Genomic DNA, 18,211 nt, shown 5'->3' with positions numbered 1-18,211 from the left:
ATTTATAAAAATATTAAAAAAAACTGATGGAGTTTGAATGCATATTGAAGCATACTATTTTAACTATTTTTTGTGTTTTTTCTTTTTTTACAACATTAATAATATGGAATATGTTTTACACAATTGCACATTTATAACCTATATCAAATTATTTACAGTCTTAGGGAGGGTGTGGGGAGAGGGAAGAAGAAAATTTGGAACTCAAAATCTTATAAAAAAACTGACTGTGAAAATGGTCTTTACATGTAACTGGGAAAAATAAAACTATTAAAAACAATATTTATCTAATATCAAGATAGACACAGAATCAATCTATATAATTATATATTTTTCTTATTGTTGTTAGTAATGTGGCTTTTGGTATTTGTAATTTTTCTTAATATTGAACTAGACCGGCATTGCTAGTATAAACACAATCTGGCCACAGTAACATCTTTGTCGCTTCTTTGCCAATATTTTATTTAATATTTATGTATTGATCTTCATCAGAGAGAATGGTCTAGCATATTCTTTCTTTGACTTTTCTTGCCCTGGTTTTTGGTATTGAAACTCACATTTTTCTCACAAGACTTTCCCTCTTTTAAGAGACAATTTATGTAAAACCGAAGTTAGTTTTTCTTTCAAGATTTGCTAGAATTCACTAGAAAATCCATTTGCGCCTTGGGTTCCTCCCCCCCCCCCCCCTCCCCGCCAACCTTTTCGATTTCTTTTTTGTTCTGTTGATCTGGGTACTTTATGGTTTTGTTTTTGTTTTTTTAATATTCATCCATTTATCATTATTGTTGCCATAGAATTGGGCGAAAGAGTTTCTACTGATACTTTTCTTTATTTCATCTGCCTCGGTTTCTCGGCACTCCAATTCATCCTCCATTCAAAGTGATTATCCAAAATGTAAGTCTGACTACGTCATCCCTGCCTGCCTCACTCCCCCACACCAGCCCCTAGTCACGACGTGCGTTCCATTGGCTGGATCAAGCCCCTCCTCCCAGTGTGACGTCACAACACCCGCCTTTATGCGGTTTTCACCTGGGCTGGGGCGTTGTGCATTCCATGAAAAGGGGTTGCCTGCTGCTCTCCCTATATCCGCCTCCTACCCCCAGGATATCTTCATTCATTCCCGAATTGGAGTCCCCTGTGTGGGGGAGGTAAGTAGCCCCCGAGGGGCTTCCCTTTTACTTACTCCCTACCCTCCCCTAAAGCCCTAGGGGTGTTGGTGTGTCCCCCCCCCCTCCTCCCCCCCAGGGCCTTTTGGAGTTCCCCATGGATGCAGGCGCAGCTGGATGTGCCCAGGGCTCTGTCTGTTTGTCTGAAGGGATGGAGGTCCCCGGGAAAGCATCCAGTGATACCCCTCTCCCCACCGCTGCGCCACCATTCCCCCCCCCCCTCCCCGCCCCTCTGTGGAGCGAGCACGGGAAAGTGGAACTGTGGGTGGTGGTCGGGAAATAAGAGCCAGTCTACAAAATACCTCTTATTTTTGTTCCTTTTCATTTTCCACCATTCATTCATTCATTTATCCATTCATAATTATTCTGGGCTCAACAAACGCCCAATAAAATAAACATTTCCATGTACTACATTATATCACAGAAAAGGGAGTTGTCTATGCACCTGTTGATCTTTGTCATCTATAGCTTAGTTTTTTGTTTGTTTTTAAATATATAAATTCAGTCTGTATTTTTCAAAGCTGATAATGTATCTTTCTGGCCTGTTCTTGTCTGTTCAGTTTTTTTTTTCCTTTTTTTTTTTTTTAAAGATGCCTTAGTAACCGTCTTTTTTTCCTTTCCCCATCTCTGTCTTCTCTATCTCCCACACCCCACCTCATGAAACAAAGAAAGAAAGAAAGATAGATAGCCTTTATAATAAATATGCGTAGTCAAGCAAAACAAATCTTCACTTTGTGTCTGAAAATGTGTCTTATTCTGCGTCTATAGTCCCTGTCAAGATGTGGGTCCCATGCTACACCATCAGTCTTCTAGGATCTCAATTGGTCATTGCATTGATCAGTTTTGAAGCCTTTCACAAGGGTAAAAGTCACCTCTTTTAGGGTCACTGAACTGGATGCAGAGCTAATAATAGTTTTGTGAGGTCAAAAGGTATGTACAACTCCCCATCTTAAATACTTTAAAATGCACGAAAAATAGATGACATCTAACCAATTTAATTGGATTTGAAAGAATAATTCTTTTCTTTTAGGTTTTCTTAAAATTAAAATTTTCAAGTATTTATTATCACTTCATCCCAGTGGTACCTACCCACCCCACAACAACAGTGAGAATGACAAAACCCTCATAATAAATATGCATATTCTAGCAAAACCATTCCCTTATTGTCCATAAGCAGGTATCATTCTGGATTTTCAGTCTATCACCTCTCTGTCAGGAGGTGGGTAGCCTGATTCATCTACAATCCTCTGGACAGCATTAATTAGGGTTTTAAAAGCTTTTAAAGTTTTTCCTCTATAATGTTGTCATTGTGTAAGTTGTTCTAGTTCTGCTCATTTCAATCTGCATCAGATCTTAAAATTTCTTTGCAGGTTCCTCTGAAACTGTCCATTTCTTATGGCAAAAAAATATTATCCTGCCATTACATTCATAAACCACAATTTAAATATTTTACCAGAGGGGGATGCCCCCTTAATCTCCAGATTTTGGCTACTTTAAAAAGTGCTCCTAAAATATTTTTGTATGGATGGGTCCTTTTCCTTTTTCTTTGTTCCCTGTGTAGTCTAAGCCCAGTGGTGGTACGGTTGGGCCATGATTTAGAAATTTTGAGGGCACAATTATAAATTGCTTCCCAGTATGTCTGGACCAATTTGCATCTCTACTAGCAATGCTTTCATGTCCCTGCTTTCTGCAGCTTCTGCAACATTTGTCATTTTACTCATTAATAGTGAACCAACATTTATTAAGCATCTGCTATATGCCAGACGCTGTGCTAAGCACTGGGGATACAAATACCAAAGACAGTCCCTGTGTCAAAAAAAAAAAAAAAGTTTACAATCTAATGGAGAAAGATAACATACAAAAGGAAGCTGGGAAAGGGTGTGTGTGTGTGTGTGTGTGTGTGTGAATGAATGAGGTTTCATTGTTCATTTTTGCCAGCCAATCTGATAGGTGATTTAAAGCATTTTATCATATGGTTGTTGATTGCTGGGATTTCTTCTTTTGAAGCCTACCTCTTCATCGTCTTTGACCATTTATCTATTGATGAATTGCTCTTAGTCTGATAAATTTGAATTGATTCCACATATTTAATATGTATCTATATCTATCTGAATGTAGGTATGCACACATACACATGTGTTATATAAAGCCTTTAATAGAGAAATTTGCTGCAGATTTTCCTGTTTTAACCTGTTTCCCTTCTAATTTTAATGGCATTATTTTGTGCAAAAGCTTTTTCAATTTTATACAATCTAAATTGTTCATTTTATTTTCTGTGGTCATCTGTATAGCTTGTTTGCTCACAACCTTTTCCCTTATCTATAGATATGAAAGGTAATTTGTTCTTTGCTTCTCTCATTTTTCCATAACTTATAATGCATGCTCTTGACCACAGTGGATGACACCTCAGACTCTTTAAAAAATGAATGATATTGCCACATGGACAGGGCTGTATTTAATGTGACAAAATGGATATAATTATTTCATAGGGAAAAAAGGAAGGTACTCCCCATTCAGTCCCAGAATTAAAAATCTCAAAATTTCTGTAATGGCAGAGGAGGACAATCACCTCAACCTCAGAATCCCTAAGGGGCTCCACACTGTAATTTCATCCCATGATTCTATATTCACTATAGCATCAGATTTGTACCTAGTGGACAGAGTCTAGCACCCTGGTAGAAATTAGATGAAGTGAATAACTCTGTTTTACCCTGTGCCTCTTTTTTGTTTTAATAATGACGTAATCCCCAAGAATACCCTCAGCCTCTTGGATAGGACAGTTGAAAAGATAGTTGTACCTCCCTCAAAGAGCCAGCCTGCCTAATGGATTATTGGTAACAAGCAGAAATGCTAAATATTTCTCTGGGTTTATTTTGTATTGTGCTTCACTACTGAAGTTGTTCATTGTCTGGTTAGTTTTTAGTTGATTTCTTAAATAAAGAATCATATCATCCACATAAAGTGAGTTTGTTTTTTTTTTCTTTACCAATGGTAATTTATTCAAAATGTTTTATTGTCTTATTTATATGCCTTGAATTTGTAGTGAAATATCAATTAGCAATGGTAATAATGGATACCCTTGTTTCACTCTTGATCTTATTGCAAGGGCTTCTAGCTAATCCCCATTAAAGATATTACTTGCTCTTAGATTTAGATATTCTTATCATTTAAAGGAAATCTCCAATTAGCCTATGCTTTTCAGTTGTTTTTTTTTTAAACAGGAGTTGATATTGTATTTTATCATTTGTTTTGCATCTATTGAAATAATTATGATTTTATCAGTTTTGTTGTTAATATGGTCAATTGTGTATATAGTTTTCTTAAAATTGTCCTATACTTTCTATGTGGATATAAACATTTAGAAATATAAATTTTTCCCTAAGTACTGCTTTGGCTTCATCCCGTAAATTTTGATGTCTAATTATTGTCATTCTCTTGGATGAAATTATTGATTGTTTATATGATTTGTTATTTAACCCACTCATTCTTTAGAATTAGATTATTTGGTATCCAATTAATTTTTTTTTTTGTGAGGCAGTTGGGGTTAAGTGACTTGCCTAGGGTCACACAGCTAGTAAGTGTTAAGTGTCTGAGGTCAGATTTGACTCAGGTCCTCCTGACTCCAGGGCCGATGCTCTATCCACTGTGCCACCTAGCTGCCCTCAATTAATTTTTAATTTATCCTTCTATGGCCCTTTATTAAATGTAATTTTCCTTGCATCATGATCTAAAAAGGATGCATTTAATATTTCTTCCTTTGTGCATCTGCTTGTGAGGTATTTGTGAGGCATGTTCAATTTTTGTGTAGGTGCCATGTACAACTTAGAAAAAAAACAAGGGAAGCTAGGTGGTACAGCAGATAGAGCACCAGCCCTGGAGTCAGGAGGACCTGAATTTTTTTTCTTTTTTTTTTTTCTTGCGGGGCAATGGGGGTTGACTTGCCCAAGGTCACACAGCTAGTAAGTGTCCAGTGTCTGAGGCTGGATTTGAACTCAGCTACTCCTGAATCCAGGGCCAGAGCTTTATCCACTGCGCCACCTAGCTGCCCCCAAGGACCTGAATTCTAATCCCACCTCAGAAATTTACTAACTGTGTGACACTGGGCAAGTCACTTAACCCCCATTGCCTCAAAAAAAGAAAAGAAAAACCATTATATTTCTTACCATCTTCATTCAATTTTTTTCTAGAGGTCTATTATACCTAACTTTTCTAAAATTCTTTTCACCTTCCTTAACTTCTTTCTTGTTTATTTTGTGGTTAAATTTATTTAACTATGAAAGGGGAAAGTTCAGGCCCCCCCACTAGTACTGTCTATTTCTTTTTGTAACTCATTTAACTTCTCCTTTACAAATGTGGATGCTGTACCATTTGTTGTATATATGTTTAGTAGTGATATTACTTCATTGTCTATGGTAACTTTTAGCAAGATATAGTTTCCTTCTTTGTCTCTTTTAATTAGATGTATTTTTGCTTTTGTTTTGTTTGAGATCATGGCTGTAACCCCTGCTTTTGTTTTTTTTTTTACTTCAGCTAAAGTATAATATATTCTATTTCAGTCTTTTACTTTTAATTTTTGAGTCTCCTTCAAATGTGTCTTATAAACAGCATATTGTATGATTCTGATTTTTAATATATTCTGCTATCTGCCTCACTTTTATGGGAGAATTCATCCCATTCATAATTATGATTACTGTGTGCTTCCCTCCATCCTATTTCCCTCCTGTTTATACTTTTCTCTCTCTCCTTTCATCCTGTCCCTCTTCACCAGTGTTTTCCTTCTGACCATCACTTTCCTCAATCTACCCTCCCTTCTATTATTCCCTCCTTTTCTTTTCCCCCTCCCCTCCCACTTCCCTATAGGGTAAGATGGTTTTCTTTTTTTTTCTTTTTCTTTTTTTTGGTGAGGCAATTGAGATTAAGTGACTTGCCCAGGGTCATACAGCTAGTAAGTGTTAAGTGTCTGAGGCCAGATTTGAACTCAGGTCCTCCTGAATCCAGGGCCCGTGCTCTATCCACTGCACCACCTAGCTGGCCCAAAGATAGTTTTCTATACTCAATTGAGGGTGTATGTTATTCCCTCTTTGACCAAATCTGATGATAATAAGGTCCAAACAATGCTCACCCACTCCCTTCTTTCCCTTCAATGTAATAGGGCTTTCATGTCTCTTCATGTGATTATAATTTACCCCATTCTCCTTCTCCCTTCCCTCTTCTCTCAGTGCAATCCTTTCTCTCCTCTTAATTATTGTTTCTATAATCCCATCAATGTCAACTTATAACTGCACCCTCTGTCTATGTATATTCCTTCTAACTGCCCTAATAGAGATACAGTTCATAAGAGTTACAAGTAGGGTTATAAACAGTTTAACCTTACTGAATAACAAGTTTTTTTTTTCTTCCTGTGTACATTTTTATATTTCTCTTGAGTATTGTACTAGAAAATTGAATTTTTGGGGCAGCTAGGTGGCACAGTGGATAGAGCACCGGCCCTGGAGTCAGGAGGACCTGAGTTCAAATCCGGCCTCAGACACTTAACACTTACTAGCTGTGTGACCCTGGGCAAGTCACTTAACCCCAATTGCCTCACTAAAAGAAAAAGAAAAAAAGAAAATTGAATTTTCTGTTTAGATATGATGTTTTCATCAGAAATGTTTGAAAGTCCCCTATTTCATTGCATGTCCACCCCGCCCCCAAATGAATATGCTCAGATATACTGGGTAGTTGATTCTTGGTTGTAATCAGGAGCTCCTTTGGTTCTAAAATCTCATATTCCAAGCCCTTCTATCTTTTCAGGCAGAAGCTGCTAAATCCAGACTTTAACCCCTCAGTATCTGATTTTTTCTTTCTGTCTGCTTGCAGTGTTTTCTCCTTGACCTGAGAGTTCTGGAATAATATTCCTGGGAGATTTCATTTTGGGATTTCTTTCAGGAGGTGATTGGTGGATTCTTTCAATTACTATTTTGCCCTCTGGTTCTAGAATATCAGGGCAGTTTTCCTTGATAATTTATTGAAAGATGCTGTCCAGGATCTTTTTTTTTCCATGGCTTTCAGGTAGTCAAATAATTCTTAAATCTCTTGGATCAATTTTCCAGGTATGTTGTTTTTCCAATGTGGTATTTTACATTTACTTCCATTATTTCATTCTTTTGATTTTGATTATGTTTCATTAAGTCATTAGCTTCCACTTGTTCAATTCTAATTTTTAAGGAATTATTTTCTTCAGTGAGCTTTTGTACCTCCTTTTCTTTTTGGCCACTTCTACTTTTTAAGGATTTGTTTTCTTCAGTGAATTTTCATATATCTTTTCCCAGTTTTTGTGCTTCCTCTGCCAAGTTCACTCTTTTTTAATCATTCTCTTGTATAATACTAATTTCTTTTCCCAATTTTTTCTTCTCTCTCTTATTTGATTTTCTAAATCCTTTTTTGGCTCTTCCAGGAGGAGTTTTTGGGCCTGAGATGAATTCATATTTCTATTTAAGGTTTTGTATGTAGGTGTTTTGACATTGTTGTTATCTTCTGAGTGTGAATTTTGATCTATCCTGGTGCTATAGTAGCTTTATATGATTTAAGCTTTTTTTTGTTCATTTTTCAGCATATTTCATGACTTTTAAAGTTGAGTTGTACTCCTGGGGTACAGGAGGCACTGTCCCAATCTTCTTGCACCAGGGACAAGGGGCCAGTTCACTGGTATGCTGTTCCTATGCTTCTTTGTGAACAAATCCAGAGCTGGTGGCTCTCCTATTGAGTAGGGGGTTTGGGACTGACAGATCACCTAATGTGCTGGGGCCAGAAGCTTCACAGCTAATCTACTGTGTAATGGCCTGCTAAGCCTATACTGAGGGGCCTAGGTTGCTGATCTGTCCTTGGACTAGGGGCTTCCCACTCCCTTGCCTAAATACCACCTCTGCTGGGGTATACTCACCTTTTACCCAAAATAGACAAACCTTTTCTGCAGTCCTTGTAAGTTATCTCGGGCTGGAAGATTGTTTTACTCCATCCTTTTTTGGATTCCTTCACTCCAGAATTTGTTTTGAGGAAAATTGGGGAGAACTCAAGAAATTTCCTGCTTTTTCTCTGCCATCTGGGCTTGATAATACTCTAGATAAATACTATTGACTATATTAATGAAAGTGATTCTGTCTTTATTCCTATGCTTTCTTTTTTTTTTTTTACATAAAAAGATGGCATATTTTCTTAAAAGCTTTATCTATTATGGGGTAGTACAAAAGACCTTTCCAATAAGACTAAGGGTAAAACAAGAATATTTATTGGTAATACTATTATTTAATAGGGACAGCTAGATGGTGCAGTGGATAAAGCACTGACCCTGGATTTAGGAGGACCTGAGTTCAAATCTGGCCTCAGACACTTGACACTTACTAGCTGTATGACCCTGGGCAAGTCACTTAACCCCCATTTCCCCACCAAAAAAAACCCTATTATTTAATAGAGTGATAGAAATGCTAGGTGTGGCAATTAGATAAGAGATTAAAAAAAGAAGGAATGACCATGGGTAAACAAAAACCAAAATTATCACTTTTTACAGTTGATGTGATATTTTAATTAACTAAGAGTAAAAGAAATAAGTAAAACCTTTGGCAAAGCAGCAGGATATAAAACAAACCCACAAAATATAGTCAATCTTTCTGTGTATTAACAACAGAAGCCAGGAGATAGAACAAGATGTTTCACACAAAACAACCACAGAATTTATAAAAGATGTGGGGCTCTGTCTACAAAGCCATTTTCAGGAATTATATGAATACAACTACAAAACCTCCTTTAAAAAATAAAGGATGGGGGGCAGCTAGATGACGCAGTGGTAAAGCACCGGCCCTGGATTCAGGAGTACCTGAGTTCAAATCCGGCCTCAGACACTTGACACTTATTAGCTGTGTGACCCTGGGCAAGTCACTTAACCTCAATTGCCTCACTTAAAACAAAACAAAACAACAACAACAAAAGGATGGGGGCAGCTAGGTGGTGCAATGGATAAAGCACCGGCCCTGGAGTCAGGAGTACCTGAGTTCAAATCCGGCCTCAGACACTTAACACTTACTAGCTGTGTGACCCTGGGCTTAACCCCAATTGCCTCACTAAAAATAAATAAATAAATAAAATTTTAAAAAAGGATGACTCAAGTTATCTTAGACAAATCAACTATTCAAAGTTATCACATGCTAGAGACTGGGCCTGTGATTTCATTGTTATAGGGAAATCCCCCAGGAGGAAGCTCCTTCTACTCATGTACATGTGGCACCTTCTCTGCAAATTAGATTCTTAATGAGTTGCCTAGGACACTGAGAATTTCAGTGACTTGCCTAGGGTCACACAGTCAATGTATGTCAGAGGAAGGACTTCAACCTGGCTAGGTCTCTAGAGCTGTAAACTAGTTCTTTATTCTCTAAGCCATATGGCTTCTCGTGAGCCAAGCTATTTTTTAAAAATAAAAGTATTTTATTATTTTCCAGTTGGATGTAGAGATAGTTTTCAACATTTGTTTATATAAGATTTCCAATTTCAAATTTTTCTCCCTCCCACTTCCCCTAGACAGCAGGTAATCTGATATAGGTTATATATACATGATAACATTAAACATATTTCTGCATTAGTCATGTTATAAGAGAAGAATCAGAGGAAAAAGAAAAACCTCAAAAAAGAAAAACAAAAGCATCAAAAAACAAAAGAAATAGTATGGTCCAATTAGCATCCATATTCCACAGTTCCTCTTTTTTTTTTTTTAATTTTTTTTTTTGAGGCAATTGGGGTTAAGCCCAGGGTCACACAGCTAGTTAAGTGTCAAGTGTCTGAGGCCGGATTTGAACTCAGTTCCTCCTGAATCCAGGGCCAGTGCTTCATCCACTGAGCCACCTAGCTGCCCCACAGTTCTCTTTTTTTTTTTCTGGATTTGGAGAGCCTTTTCCATCATGAGTCCTTTGGAACTTTCTTATACAGTCGGATTGGTGAGAAGAATCTAGTCTATCACAGTTGATCAACACATAATGTTGATGATACTGTGTATAATGTTCTCCTGGTTCTGCTCATCTCACTCATCATCAGTTCATGCAAGTCCTTCCAGGTTTCTCTGAACTCCTCCTGCTCATCATTTCTTACAGCACAATAGAATTCCATTACATTCATATACCACAACTTGTTCAGCCATTCCCCAGTTGGTGGGCAACCCTTCAATTTCCAATTCTTTGCCACCACAAAAAGAGCAGATATAAATATTTTTGTACATGTGGGTCCTTTACCCTTTTTTATGATCTCTTTGTGGAAAAGACCCAAAAGTGGTATTGCTAGGTCAAAGGGTATGCACAGCTTTATAGCCCTTTGGGCATAATTCCAAATTAAGCCAAGCTATTTTAATATTACATTAAATAATTTGTAGGTTTAGCACCATACTAATCAAACTATCAAAGGTCTGCTACAATTCATCTGGACGTACACATGATCAGAAATTTCTAGGGAAAGAAAAAAAAGGGAAGGAAGAGGGGTAGTCATATAAGATTTCAAATTATACTACAAAGCAATAATTATCAAAAAAATTTGGTACTAGTTTTCTTTTTTTTTAATAGAAAAGTTGATCAGTGCAACAGGCTAAGAATAGAAGACCCAAAAGGCACTGAATGTAATAATATTGGATCTGAGGAACCCAAGAATATCAGGTACTGGGATAAGGGCTATATGTGTAAAAATTCATCATAGTGCTTGAAAAATAGGAAAACAACATGGGGAAAATTAAGCCTGAACTAATTGCTCACACCATACAAAACAATAAGGTGTATCCTAGACTGAAAGAGCAGATCATTAAGAAATTAGGGGAGGGGCAGCTAGATGGCACAGTTGATAGAGCACTGGCCCTGGAGTCAGGAGTACCTGAGTTCAGATCCGACCTTGGACACTTAACACTTACTAGCTGTGTGACCCTGTGCAAGTCACTTAGCCCCAATTGCCTCACTAAAAAAAAAAAAAGAAATAAAAAAAAGAAATTAGGGGAGTGGGGTGGCTAGGTGGCACAGTGGATAGAACACTGGCCCTGAAGTCAGGAGGACCTGAGTTCAAATCTGGCCTCAGACATTTGACACTTACTAGCTGTGTGACCCTGGGCAAGTCACTTAACCCCAATTGCCTCACTTAAAAAAAAACCAAACAAACCAACAAAGAAATTAGGGGAGCAAAAAGACACCTTTCTTTCTATGGCTGGGGAAGAATTTTTTTAACCATACACCTGATAGATCTAGATCTAAAATGCTCTCACAAGCCTTGTAAAATGAAGGCTGACGGTTTCCCACTGAGGGATGAATTTCTTTCACTACATCAACTCAGAAAGCAATGGGTCCTTGAATTGTAATGATATTTAACATTTCTTTAAAAGTCTATATAGTCGGGGCAGCTAGGTGGTACAGTGGATAGAGCACCGGCCCTGGAGTCAGGAGGACCTGAGTTCAAATCCGGCCTCAGACACTTAACACTTATTAGCTGTGTGACCCTGGGCAAGTCACTTAACCCCAACTGCCTCACAAAAAAAAAGTCTATATGGTCTCCATTCCTCCCTTTGAGTAGAAGGAGGGGAGGCTAAAAGCCCCAGGCCCTGCTGCTGACTCTCTAGACTTCTTTCTCCACCATCACTCAGCACCCTTCTCACCCTGGACCATCCCTCCTCTCTGAAGTCCCATTCTCTGATTGATCAGGTCCTGCCTGAGCTTCTGTTTTAAGGAAGGACCCAAGCCAGCCATGTCCACTCCTTCATTTTTCTCAGGGCTCAGCTCCTGTCTCTCAGGACTTTCTTCTCCACCATACCCACAAACACCTTCTCCTGACACCTTCCATCCCCCATGCTCTACTCTATACCTTCTGTTGTGTTGAGTTTTCCCGTTGGGATGTGAACTATTGGAGTGCAGGGACTATTTTTGTTTGGGCTTCTTCTATTTGTATTCCCAGTGCTTAACACTGGGCCTACCACAGAGTAAGCATTTGATAATTCCTTCTTTGTGACTTGACTTCATCTGGAAAATGGAAAATAATCCTTGCATTCTCTATTTCACATGGGTCTTATTAGGATTAAATGAGGCCTGTGAAAAGTGCTTTCTAATTATTAAAGCACTTGTGATTTGCATAGCATGCCATCAAAGTTCAGAGACTGTCTTGGGAAAGGGAAGAGTTCTTTAATGGATTTAGGCTGGGGACAGACTTACTGGCACCTGGACAGGGAATGACCATGAATTTTTGGGTGGGATCATGACTGGCATGTTTGTTACTTCTCCTTCCTCAAGTGTTGTAGCCAAAGCTGGTTTACATATCTTCTTAGACTTAGGCTTCTGAAGTTAGCTTCTCTTATCATCTCTCTCTGCCTCTAACCCTGGCTTTGCCTGTTTCTCTCAGCATATATAGATGTATTTATGAAGTATCTATGTGTGCACACATATCACCTGGTATTTTGTAGCACCAAGTAATTCATATCTGTGTCCACCTGGCTGTCCGGAGCACAGTGGGAAAGAAACCCACCACTGCTTTTGGTTTAGAGATCATAACACAAGCCCTGTAAAGAATTGGCATTCTGGTTAGAAACTCATGCTTGCGAGTAGCCTTGGAGACAGACCAGTCACCATGGCAACTAGTGGTTTGGTTCAGCCTCTAGTGAGGTTATATTGAAAGGGTGGTCAACAAAGGTGGACCAGCTACCTTGATCTGGACCTTCCACACTGCAAAGGATGTGAGACCCATGTCTCACTCCACAGTGGTACAATAAGCCTGCCCCAGGGACAAGAATCCCTTCTTTCCTTCAAGCCCCAGAGCAGCTGAGGCATCCTCCAGGAAGGCTTCCCTGAAGCCTTGAAAATGTCTTCTCCCTCCTCAAATATTTCTTGACACTCTGGGTCTCTCATTTGCTCCTCCCACAGGCCAATGACAGGGCTTTGAAGCTTAGAACAATTTTATTTGCATAATCGTTGGAGTTTTACCTTGGATCATGCTGGTCCTCACTCTACTCCACTTCCACCAGCCCCTAAACCCCCCAGTACTCCCTGCCCTCAGTAGACTGAAGTCATTAAAGGCAGGGAATTAAAAACAATTCACTGTTTTATGTTTGGATTATGAGTTTAGCAATCACTGACAAACTCAAGCACACAAAAGGAAAAAAGAGCATCATATGTGATGAGAAAAACTTCTGTTTGTTGCAGATACTTTTAAAGTATATATTAAAGAAGTAATGAAGGAAGTATCCAATTTGTTTCCATGCCCTCTTCTGAACTTTTTGTCTTTTCTTGTGTATTGCCATTTTATGTTAATTTTTCTCCCCCTTTTTTGCATCTCTGTCACTTTCACTAATTCACCCACCTTCCACCACCCCAAGACTCTGCTATCTTCATCTTTATAGTATTCCCAGCAGGAAGCACCAAGAGCCCTGTCTTCACCCAGTAGGGACCCAGTGAATGCTTCCTGAATTGAACTGAAAGGTACTGGTTGGGAGTGAATACCACAGGCTCCACATTTGGAGAGGTCTCAGAGATCATCTAAAACAATTCCCTTTCATTGTGGAGAGCAAAAAAGGGACACCTAGGAAGGGAGCCTCATGTGCCCAAACTCACCCATGAGGTAGGAGCCAGGTCCTTTGATTTCCAGACCAGTGCTCTTCCCATTTCACCACTAGATGCCTATGCTGATTTAGGCCCCAAGAGCACAGCTCCCCTTTGCTAATCTCACTCCTGTTCTCAATCCAGGTTACCACCTCCTCAGCCTCTCAGGATCCCAAACACAATCCTCTAGCCTCCCTGTCAGAAAGGTGCTCCCGGTCCTGGGTGCCTGGAATCCTTCACAGGCCATCTGAAGGAAACCTTCCTTGACTGAAATGCATAGAGAGAGGAGGGGTTTCCAGGGCTTAGAATTTTAGGATGTCAGAGATGGAGGAAAGCTTGGAGATACTTGAGTACAATCACATTATTTTCTTTCTGTAAGAGATTTTGTAGGAAAAAAGTTATCTTTATCAAAAAAACAAATAAAACATTTGGTGCATTGAAAGAATGAGCACAAATTCACTTATATCAGATCCAAATTCCATTCATTCACTGGGGTATTTGATCAATCAATAAACATTTTTTAAGCACCTACTATGTGCCAAACACTGTCCTAGGTGCTAAATTTGGGAGGCAGTAAGCATGGCCTCCTGGGCAATTAATCCTGCTTCCCTTCTGTGTCTTGGCTGAATTATCATCTACCCTATTTTATGGTCATTGTCAGCTCAGAGGAATGATGTTCTAGAGTGTAACCTGAGCAATCCTGAGAATCCATAACCTAGGACTGGTTCCAAACAGAAGTTAGCATGTTTTCATTGTCTATTGCCAATTGAAGGGAGATGTGACAGTCTCTACTGAAAGGAGAAAGCCAACATGGGCCCCCAACAGGAACCCAGAGGACAGATGGCACATCCCTCCCTCCTGGGAATGTAGAGGCTGGTGGGGCAGAATTGCTGAGGGGATGCTTTAAAAATTACTGTCCTTCCCCTGGGTCAATTCATCCCAATTTGACCATATCTGAATTCTTTCCTCTTTGTCAGAATGGAGGAGGGGGGATGCTAGCAAAGTCTTTATAAGATGAAAGGATCCCAATATGGACTCTACTCTGCAGCCCCACCCTTTAGACTGTGATTCTCTGCTCAGGAAGAATTGTGTCCATGAAAGCAGTATTAGCTGGAACTCATATCTGGTTGCCATGGTAACTTGTCTGTTACCAAGGAAATCTGATATCTTGAATTACTGGCCCTGGTGTTAGCTCCTCATTAGGCCTGTGTTATGATGATTTCCCAGCCAAGAAGACAAAGAGATTTCTTTCCCACTTTTCTTTGAGTAGCCAACTGGGCACAGACATTGTAATCCCTTGTCAGTACAATGTAACAGGAGATGATGATCGTGATACATTCATACATACAATTTCTAAACACACACATATACACACATGCATACATATAATTTTGTATATACACATACATACATATATGCCTATATACATTTACATAGGTAAATACACACACACACACACACACACACATATATGGAGAAATAGGCAGACACAGAGACAGAGAGAAAAAGAAAGCAAAGAGACAGAGGGACAAACTGAACCAGAGAGATTCATATAGAAGCTAACTGCAGAACACTATGTATCAGAAGACATATAAATCAGCTGTGGCTACAATAATCGAGTCAGGAGGAAGAAGAATCATGCCATCCATAATTTCATTCAAGGACTCAGTGATCACCTTCCAACCAGGTGTCCAGAAATCAGTCCATAGTCCTGAGATCTTGCATTTTCCAAGAGAATATCTGAATGTTAAGGGATGTTCTGCAGCTCACACATGCTTTCAGGATTATAATTCACCTTTCACATGGCACATTCATCCTTCACAAGCCTCCAGGAAGATTGCCATCCTAATTCCAAGGTAGATAGTGCAAATATGTTCATTGACCAGATTAAGGCTTAGATGCCCAGAGAAGAGAAATGTGCTGCTTTGAAAGAATGTTGGTTTCAAGATGGCCATGGGGCTTGGGTTAGGTCATACAAGTAATAGATGTTTCATTTCATGCCTGTCTCAGCCCTTGCCATCCTGACCTCCAGAAGCCATGCTGTTGGGAATTTAATCCTTGTATTTTGAGAATCCTGTCCCTCACGCATCACCCCCAGCTGCCCTCCTTGGTAAGTAAGCACAAATTCACTTGGACCACTGTATCTAACTAGCCCATACCAAGTCATGTTTCTCTTCCTCTCTACCTGCAAATTCCACTCATTCACTGTGACATAACTGCAGCCTGATCATAATATATATTACTAATATATTGTTTATATATATATATATATTTTTATAATAAACATTTATTTATAGTTTTGGGTTCCAATTTTTTATCTCTCCTTCCCTCCCTCCCCTCTCCCCTCCCTGAGGTAGCAAATAATCAGATATGGGTTATACATTTATGATTATGTAAAACATTACCATATTTGTCATTTTGTATAAGAAAACTTTATTAAAAGGGAAAAAAGGAAAGAAAATGAAAAATAGCATGCTTTAGTTTGTTCCATCAATATCAGTTCTTTCCTTGGAGGTGGCTAGTATCTTTTTTTTCTTTCATTTCTTTTTTTTATTCAAGTTTTCTCATATAAAATGACTAATATGGTATTGTTTTACATAATTGTACAAGTATAACATATATATGATTGCTTGCAGCCCAAGGGAGGAGGAAGGGGAGTGAAGGAAGGAGGTATAAAAATTGGAACTCAAAACTATAAAGAAAAATGTTTATTACTTTTAAAAAATAAAAATAAAAGGTAAAAATAGGAAAAAAAGAGAAAGTAAAATCAATTCACTAAAACAGATTAATTTATGAGGGAACAGAGCCTTGAAGGGTGAGGCACAAAACAAGTTGGTTTTGGTGAGGAAGTGAGAAACTGGAACAACAATCCCACTGCCATTTATTTGGGTAATACCTTAAACTTCAGATCAGAGATTGGAAGCTGGAAAGTACCCTGACAATCATCTAGTACACTCCTCTCATTTTTCTTTTTTTTTAATTAATAAAGTATTTTATTTTTTCCCATTACATGTAAAGATAGTTCTCAACTTTTGTTTATACAAGCTTTCCAATTTCAGATTTTTCTCCCTCCCTCCTCTCCTTCCCCCTTCACCTAGATAGCAGGCAATCTGACATAGGTGTTTATATATATATATATATATATATATGTATGTATGTATGTATGTATATATATATACACACACACATATACATATATATCATCAAACAAGATTGCTGTCTCTATGCACAATATTCTCTTGGTTCTGCTCACTTCACAATACATCATTTCACAGATGTCTTCCATAACTACAAAACACTTCACAGAAAAAAAGTCAGATCTAAACAATTGGAAAAATATTAATTGCTCATGGGTTGGCAGAGCCAATATAATAAAAATGACAATCCTACCTAAGCTAATATTTAGTTAATATATTATTGAAAATTTTCTTATCACTAATCATTATTGGTCTATAGTTTTTGTTTCTACTTTTGACTCCCTGTATTTAGTTATCAAGATTGTGTCATAGAAGGGATTTCATAAGATCCCATTTTTGCCTTTTTTTCAAACAGTTTATGTATTATTGGAATTGATTGTTTTTGTAAATGTTTAAAATAATTCATTTTTTTGCTAAATTTAAAAATTAACATTCTTTTTTTTTAAAATTGAGTTCCAAATACTCTCCTTCCTTCCATTACCTCCCTTTCTCATTGAAAAGAGTAATATGATATCCATTATACATTTTTCCACATTAGCAATGTTGCAAAATAAAAAGCAAGAAAAATAAAGAAAATTTTTTTAAATCATATGCTTCAATCTATACTCAGAATTGATCAGTTCTCTCTTGAAGTCATCAAGAGTATTTTAGAGCATTTTTTAAATACCTACTGATAGCTTTGATTTCTTCTGAATACAACTTGTGCAATTGCAGAATGGTTTGTATTTTTATCATTTTGTCTCAGTTTCCTTATCCATAGGTCTGACAGGTAAATTTTTCCATGCTCCCCTAATTTGTCTAAATCCTTTACCTATTTTGATCTTATCTTGGTATAGAGTGAGATGTTGGTCTCTGCCTAGTTTTTGCCAAACTGCTTTCCAGTTTTCCCAGAAATTTTTTTCAAGTACTGGGTTCTTGCCCCCAAAGCTTAGATGTTTGTGGTTCTCAAACACTAGATTATTATGGTCATTTATTGCTGTGTACTGCATATTTAATTTACTCCACTGTTCCATTGATCTGTTAATTAGACAATCCCAGACTGTTTTGATGATTACTACTTTGTAACATAGTTTGAAATCTGGCACTGCTAGGTAGCCTTCCTTCACATTTTTTCATTGGTTTCCTTGATATTCTTGACCATATGAATTTTGTTAATATTTTTCTACCTCTATAAAATACTTCTTTGGTAGTTTGGTTGATATGGCACTGAATAACTAAATTAATTTAGGTGGGATTGTCATTTTTATTATACTAGCAAGGCCTGTACATGAAC

At 38.0% G+C, this 18,211-nt stretch overlaps 1 protein-coding gene across 2 annotated transcripts in view; it reads left to right on the top strand.

The window, feature by feature from the left end:
• The first annotated feature begins 1,005 nt into the window (after positions 1-1,005).
• Positions 1,006-18,211, top strand: part of LOC122734157 (E3 ubiquitin-protein ligase DTX3L-like) — a 53,844-nt gene continuing 36,638 nt past the window's right edge. Inside the window, exons 1-2 of one of the 2 annotated variants that reach the window (XM_043974882.1) lie at positions 1,006-1,145; positions 15,752-15,851. The gene's annotated coding sequence lies outside the window, so the exon portion shown is untranslated. The remainder of the gene's footprint in view (positions 1,146-15,751; positions 15,852-18,211) is intronic. The other variant, XM_043974881.1, reaches the window with a different exon arrangement.

This window comes from Dromiciops gliroides, chromosome X, assembly GCF_019393635.1.
Source record: "Dromiciops gliroides isolate mDroGli1 chromosome X, mDroGli1.pri, whole genome shotgun sequence".
Lineage (NCBI taxonomy): Eukaryota > Metazoa > Chordata > Mammalia > Microbiotheria > Microbiotheriidae > Dromiciops > Dromiciops gliroides.
This window is presented reverse-complemented; position numbering and strand designations above follow the sequence as displayed.